This window comes from Bidens hawaiensis, unplaced genomic scaffold (assembly GCF_021521415.1).
Source record: "Bidens hawaiensis isolate Kalapana, Puna unplaced genomic scaffold, B.hawaiensis_p1.1 tig00019940_1, whole genome shotgun sequence".
NCBI lineage: Eukaryota > Viridiplantae > Streptophyta > Magnoliopsida > Asterales > Asteraceae > Bidens > Bidens hawaiensis.
In genome coordinates this window covers 102,920-111,349 of record NW_027493030.1, presented here as the reverse complement: position 1 = coordinate 111,349, position 8,430 = coordinate 102,920, and the positions used below count along the sequence as shown (strand labels likewise).

The 8,430-nt window shown below is 33.1% G+C and overlaps 1 pseudogene across 1 annotated transcript; it reads right to left on the bottom strand.

The window, feature by feature from the left end:
• Positions 1–444: 444 nt before the first annotated feature.
• LOC143559593 (RAN GTPase-activating protein 2 pseudogene) lies at positions 445–3,203 on the bottom strand (annotated as a pseudogene). The gene is made up of 2 exons (XR_013139967.1): positions 3,111–3,203; positions 445–2,307 (listed from the first exon to the last, which is right to left on the bottom strand). The product of XR_013139967.1 is annotated as an RAN GTPase-activating protein 2 pseudogene (transcript).
• Positions 3,204–8,430: the final 5,227 nt, after the last annotated feature.

Sequence of the window (8,430 nt, the reverse complement as noted above, 5' to 3'; positions counted from 1 at the left end):
TTTTTGGAAATAAATTGAAAGTTAATCACTTTGTTAATGAACACAATTTCAATAATTATCAGTTTGTAAAAACAAAACCAACAATAATGAGATAATTTATAATTTATTATCTGATGATCTCCGAAGATGTGTTCGTAAATAAAGTGATAAAGCAATCACTTTCACAGCATGACAGTGATGATGATTATAATCAAATACATGCAAACTGTTTATTGGACCTTTCTTTGTATTTTTCAAATTAAAATCGAGTATTGATGATTTGATGATTAAGATCAAATAAGCTGCCACAGTTCTTCCTTCCCACCATATGGGTGCTTTTTTTAATTATTATTGTTAACTAATTAATCCATATGGCTTAATCCTTAATGATAAATTATTTGGTTTTTTAATTACATAATCAATTTTATTAACCGAGGGCGAGAGATAATTGTTAAATTCAAAAATACACACCAAAACATTTGAAACAACAATCCGGTTTCAGATAATAAACCTCAAATTAGTTTTTAGGAAAAAACTACTCAACTGCCAGAAACATAGATAAATCCAAATGCAGAATACAAAACATCTCATACATCCTTATCTTAACCTACAAAAGGATATATAACTGTCTTCTAGATATGTTAATTCAAAGAGATGTAAAACTAGATAGAAAGGTCATACCTAAAACGTGACCTCTACTCTTCCTGCTTAATTTCAAGCTCCCTGAGTTTGGATCCCAATTCATCACCATCACCATTCTCGTCAGCATCCTCGTCCTCGTCATCATATTCTTCTCCTTCAGGGTCATTATCGTCCAAAGGCCCAAGCAAATCAGGCGAATTCTTGAAGATCTCTTTCACATCTTCAACACCTTCATCAGATATATAATTACCATTAATATTCAGCAACTTAAACCCTGGTTTACCAACAACAGTCTGAGCCAAAACCCTAGCACCAGCCCTTCTGATCATATTAGTGCTGAAGTCAACTTCAGTCAACCGTGGAAAGTCTCCTTCAAGTGCCTTAGCAATCACTATAACACCTTCATCCTTCAACTCATTCTCAGACAAAAGTATCTTAACTAAAGATTCTTTCCTCGCAGTAATGAGATCAGCCAAACCAGAGGCTGCTTCTGCAGTAATGTCGTTTCCCGCAATTTCCACAACTTCAAGAAACTTAGCAGAATCTTTTAGAGCATTAGCAATAGCTAAAGTTCCTTCATTATCCAAATTTAAGTAACTGAGGTAAATCTCAGTCAAATTAGTGAGTAAAGAAATAGTTTTACTCAAAGCAATCCCCGCTTCTACACCAAAAATATTATCACGAAGATCGAGTTTTTTCAAACCAGTACATGTGGCGAGTGCTTCAGATAATGCAATTCCACCTTCAGACCCGACCCGAGTGGACGAACACCTAAAATCCTCCAAGATTGAGCATTTTTTCAAAAGTTGAGAAATTGCAATTGCCCCTTCATCTCCAGTCATGTTATTATGAAAATGAAGGATTTTTAGCTTCCTTGTGGAAGGAATTAACTCAACCACCGCCTTTGCAGCCTCCTCTGAGATACCATCGTTCAGCAAATACAACTCCTCAAGGTTACTCTGTGAACTTAAAAGCTTACTAAATGCCCTAACTCCTTTTTCACCCAATGCGTTGTCTGAAAGGTTCAAAAACCTCAAGTCAGAACCTTCGAGTGCTGATGAAAACAAATTCATAACTTCAAGAGCCTCTTCTTCTGGTCTACCAGCAACAAAATCTGATAAGTCAACTTCTGTAAGTTGACCCTTTATAGAGGACAAAATGGGAACAGCAATCTGGGCTGCATCCAGCCCAAAGCTTCTATTGCTAAAGCATATCCGCGTATACTTGTTTCCAGGCTCGTGTAGTGGTTTTAGCAGTTCTTTCGCTTCATCTGCTTCAATGAAGGCCCGTGTCCCTTTAGAAATGTCAAAAAAGGTTTGGTGATTTGGTGCACCGGATTCAAATACAGTTTCTTGTGGTTCTTCTTTTACTCTTGGACCTCTTTTCACAGCTTCGACCATGAGTGTACTGGACTCTTTAGCATAAAGTTGAACAGCAGAACCACCATCACCATCTGGTTCCTTTTCAAAGTGTTGGTTTGCAACTTCAAAAGCTGCAGACTCAATTCGGTTAGCATCTTCTTCCGCTTCTTCCTTGCTTAAAAGACCATACTTACGAGATAAAATGGAAGGAGTTGTGAGGTTTTTGGTTATGCGTTCCAAAAGTGTTTTTCTGGTGCTTTGGCTTGGAGGCCACAGCTTAATCGAATGCAAACGGTTTTGTGGAGCTGAATCCATGTCAAAAACCCTGAAACAACAATATAATTCATACATATTTAGCTCAATACTTCCAATTCAAAAGACAAGAAATCAACAGTGTTTGAAGCAAAACCCTACATTAGCAAAATGCTTATATCCTAAGAAAGAGATAAGCATTTCATACCAAATATTGGTACTTCATTTTTCATGTTTACGATATCAACACCATATACTTTCTCGGTATTTTCAATAATCAAGACACCAATATCTACCAAACCAAACAAATCAGTACAGTAGTTGGTATTATGGAATATGAATTCACTCGTTTTCAGTATTTGTATTTTTCGATCCGAACTGGTACCGTACCGATCTCAACCCTAAACTTAAACCTCTTAATCAATCTAATATACACTTGATATACAATAGATCTTAACCTAAACAGTATACAAACTTTATACCTTAAACCTCTTAAATCTTTTAAGTCAAACCACAAATATAAAAAAATATAAAAAATAAAAAAATAAATAGATGAATACTCAAACTTTTTATCAATAAAAACATAAACTTGCTGTAAGTAAAAACAAGCAGAAGTACTCTCAAACCCTAACTCGTCCGTACAAAACACGATTTGTGGAAAATATCACACACAATCTCAAATCAAGTCGTTACACTAGTCTCAAAACTACTAAAATCAGGTTACACAAGTTAATTTCATCTCAGTACTCTCAGATCTAGTTTATAAGATGAAAAACCCTAGATTTGAAGAAAACGGATGGTTGAATTCAGCGATTAAGCATAGAGGATATTAAATTAGGTTGAAATGAAGGAGTAAATGGAAGTGAAAGAAGTTACCGGCGGTTGAGATGACGGAGTTTAGCGGCGGCAGTGGTGGCGGAGAAGAATAAGGGTTTGCAGAGAGAGAGGTTAATGATAACTGATAAGTAGGCGTGGAGTGAGTGGGGTCTGTCTGGGGTTTTATTATTTATATATATATAATTTATATTGTTTTCAAAATTGTGGTTTTTTGAAATTGAAATTGAAATTGAAACCACGACCCAAACTTATTTCCCTCTCATTCTTTTTTTTACTAACCAAAATGTATTAGGGTTTTCTCTATACACTCTCACTTTTGGGTTGGTATATAGAGCGATACGCAGCGTATAGACGGGTGTTTTTTAAATTTGGCTTTTAATAAAAGTTATATGTTATGTGGTATATATATATATAAAAAATTGGTTTTTTATTAAATTTTTTTAAACACTTTTCAATTCAAACATCGTTATCAACAATTGGCCTGAGTTCAATATTACAACGAAACAATAAAAATAAAACTGTTATTATATATACAAGTGTTACAACAAGTTCATACAAAAAATAAAAACAAAATGTAGAAATCCACCTAAGCGACACTTGTCACCTGCGTCCCGTGATCAAACTGTGGTGGTACCAGTGTGTACTCATTGTTTGTGTCTTCTTTTTCCACTTGACTTTTGTTTACGGGTTTAAGACCATATATGATTTCAACTTTACTAGTTTTGGATAAGATCAATGCCAACCTTAATTTGATATCAATCTGTCTGACTCGGGATCAAATTTTCTTTCAGTCTTCACTAATTTAATATCCATTTTACAACTTAGGATCAAATTAATATTCTTCCTTTGATTGTGACTAATTTGATATCAACTTTAATTGTTTCAGATCAAATTACTCAGACTACAGGTTTTGAGTCACATAGCGAATCAAAACCTTACTTGTGAGAATAGTACATGAGTTTCCAGGTCGTAGAACGAATCAAAACCAGAATAGTACATGGGTTTCCTGGTCGTAGAACAAATCAAAACCATTAATTATACCTAAGAAGTGTGTAAAACATAATCAAACATGGGTGTGATTTCATAGCATGTAGCGTGTCACGTATGACGTGAACATCTAATATCATATGTTATTTCACAAATTTTTAACTAATGGTACAAAACATTGTTAGACTGTCAACACATGTAACCGTGCAATAGTTGACCACAACACTAATTGCCATTATCAATATCATATCTTAGTCTTCACTAATTTAAGACTAAAGGTACAAAACATTAAGAATAAAGTGCAAAAACTATAAGCAGCCACACTGAACCCTTGAATCCAACTCTGATGCATGAATATATTTTATTCAAACAAAAACTTCGAATAGTAAGTTCGAAACAATAAACAAAATTAGATCAGACTTTTAACATAATGCCTTAACAACATCCAATGCCCATCACAAACGATAACACAACTAGTCTTAAAAAAGAACACGAAAACCTACTGACATCAACTACGAAGACTAGAATGCCATGTGGTAGAAGATTTCGATGCTTTATTATGCAGTATAGAAGTATAGATGTATATACTTAATTAAATAGCCAAGCCGGAAAAGTAGAAAATTAATAACAAACTACTACTTATTCCGTAACTAATATAAACCTTTAAATTATCTTGTATCATGAAATAAAGCAGTCAAGTAGCTCTTTTTTCTGTTCAAAACGGCTTTATTATACTTCATATGACAGTAGAAGAATATGCATTGTTGCTACACCCTTTTACCATAATATAAGTTTATAGCATTGTAATTCCAACATAGCATTGGTTAGATTGTTTACACTAGTTCTGAACTCATTTTTGAGACGATTTGTATCGATACCAAAGATCTATCTATTTTAATATCAAATTGAATTCAATTAGACCCATTTAAGCGAAATACTTGTACCTCTTAATAAACTAGACACCACTTACTCCCTTGATTGCAAAATCAACATATATAACAATAAGCTATATAGCTTATTACTCGAGACAGAAAAACTTTTCTATTGCATGCATAGCTTGTTTGTTGATGTTGCCAGCCATTCAACACAAATTAATTGGAATTTGGGAAGCAGTGGTGTACTGAGAATGCGGATTAGTTATTCTCGGTCTTGTGTAGAAGTGAAGGTCCTCAGTCTCCTAGTGAAGGGCGTTGAATATTACAGTTTAATTTTTTATTCTTGGTTTGACAACTGAATTGAGTTATTACATTTTAACTGATTTAGTGCATACGGTACATCTTTGTTGAAACAGAAATTTGATTTATGGACATAATATATTTCTTATGCAATAATGTTGATGCTGATACCTAATTAATAACAGAAGCCATTTGTGTTTTTTATTCATTCTTCTGAATGAATATATGCAGATCACCAAGCTAAAGATGCATATGTGTGCAGATCGACTATAAATAAATGTTAACCATGTTCCTCATCATTCCTTAACAAGCCAGCCAGTTAGCTAGCATAAACCGTAGACTATAGATAAATGCGTTTTGCTTCTGGTATCATATTGGCCAATGCCTATAATCACTTGCAGTGGTTGTTGGTAAAAACTAAGATGTAATTTAAACCAGCCAGCCAGCCAGCACATTTGTAGTATCAAATCATGTAACTGTATTTCTACCAAGTATTAAGCTAATATATATTTGATTATAGGAGTTTAATTAACTAAGAAAGCCAATTAACAAACAGAAAGATAACCAATAAACTAACAAAAATATAATGGCATTCCTTCATCATCTCATCCTTTTAACTTGCAATGATTAACATATCGACAGCTGCTACATCGTAAGCCGAAGCAGCGAACTAATTGGCTGACTTATAATGAGTCCCCAGGACCACCCGACGACCACGAGGATCAGTTGTTTCAGCCTTAAACCTCTTCATCTTCTGGCCCAAGACCATGACCGAGGAGGCGTGGGAGACCTCGATATAGTCCCTGCCACCTTGCAACTCGTCTTCTATCTTTTTCATCTCTTCCTTTTCCTCCTTGGACAAGTTCACACTCCAAAAACTCCTCTTTAATTCTGGCCTCGATGATTTCTTCTTTCGGGGTTTCAAAAATTAAAAACTAACCCGCAACCCGACTCTATTAAGGTTTGGGTTTGTCGGGTTACTCTATATCTTGATTAGACAAAAGACTTTTACATGTTATCTTATTTTTCTTTGACTGCTTCTGTAAGATGTACTAGTTAACAAACTGTTTTTTTCTTTCTTCATGTTCGATTTATACGTTTACAATTTAGAAAAAAAATGGGTCTAATAAACATACATGGAATATCATAATCATGTTGATCAATTAAAGTTTATAAAATTACAATTACGATACACTACGATCCAAAACTTTCACATAACAACTATTAATCGGGTTAACTTGAGACCCGATTTTTTTTTCATAAACAAACCCGAAACCTGACCCTAATAACAATGCGGGTTAATCGGGTTAACCTGAATAACCCAATTACTACTTTTTAACCCTATTTAACCTGACCCTAATTAGCTTATTCGTGGGTCGGGTCGGGTTGATCGGGTTTGGGTATTTTGGACACCGCTGGAGGTGGGTAGGTCGATATCTATCTATTATAATAAAATCCTACTATTTTTGCTACTTGTCAATACCATAGCTCTCCTTACCTTTTTTTTTAACCAATTTTCATATATAGTCCTTATCTTTTAAGTTATTTAAATATATGACATTAAAATTATAGATTTATTCCAACTAAATCCATTACTATATATAATAAGAATTCTCCATATGGATTGACAAGATACGATTAATGAATTTTGAAGTGTTAATTAAAGTGTTTATTATGGTTTACATTCAAAATAATAACAACAAACATTCAATTCATAATATGTGGAATGAGAACAATCGACTTGGACTAAATTCTGATAACGTCAGCGGCTAAGGCTTAGCCTTTAATACCTAAAAATACATATGATTTTAAAATTAAAAGTTTTCGGGATGACCCGAAACCTAGAATTCGGACCCAAGAACCAACCTGAATTACTTCGGTTCAGGTTCGGGTTAGTATTTTCTTGGGTTCAATTTTCTCGGGTCAGGTTAGTTTGGGTTCAGGTACAGGTTTTCTGGGTTGGGTTTCATGTTACGGGTAAAAGTGACAGCCCTAGTTTTAAAGATTATAAATAAAAATCACTACATTCATTTTATGCAACTTTAAATCTTCTAATATTCTTTTAACTCAGAATAATCACTATTATTTGAACATGATTTTAATGTTTGTATGTATTTTTCATTTTCCTAGCAATTACATTCATATGAAATAAACAAATCATTTTGTTATATTTAAATTTTCGGTTTTTATGTTGCTTGATTATACAATTTTTAGTTGTAAAATATAAAGTCAATTAAAAATTTGTCATACACAGAATATTAATTATAACAAATTTATCATGATTAATCAATTTCAAATTGCATCATATTAATTGATTAAAGTTCAGGTATATGGTATTTGGGACAATCATGTATATTTTTGGATAAACATGAGGAGATGTTCTCAAATTGCATCATATTAATTGATTAAAAGCTATGATATTTTATGTGTATGAATATATTCTTTTTTAATTAGTATCATGGATATATATTATATCATCAATCTAGAGTTTATATGTACTTGGAGAACCTTTTTTGTCACACGGACAACTATATATAGCTATATCAAGAGGTATAAGCAGATCTATATGTTACTTTATTAACAATTACAAGCAAACATGGATTAAAAAATTTGATTTTTGATAAACAATGTATATCTGCTAATACAATCACAAATGTAGTGTAAAATGAAGTTTTTACTTATTTGTAATCTTAGTTATGTAATTTATGTAATTTTAATTTAATTGTAATTGTATTAACAATATATGATCAATTTGTTGACTGTATTTCACTTAATGGTCAAAGTTTAAAATTTTCAACAATTACTCGTGTAATACACGGGCCCCAAACTAGTTAACTAATATATAGTTATTTTTTTAACGAATCCTTCAAATGGGCTATTGTAGGAATGAGATCGGTACCGTACCGTACTCGTACCTGTACCCGAAATATATGTACCTAAAATCGGTACATTTGGGTACCCGTGCCCAATTTTATGGCGCGAGTACAGGTACGGTGCTCGCTTTGGTACCACTTCGTTCTTATTTAAAAAAAATCTCCACCAAACCTGGTATCTGTATCGTACAATACTGACAAACAATTATCTATAATATCACAACCAATACCATAATAACACAACCAAAACATAATACTAAAACTAACAATGAAATAAACCATAATGTAAAATTCATTCATATACAAGTACTGAATTCCAAAGCA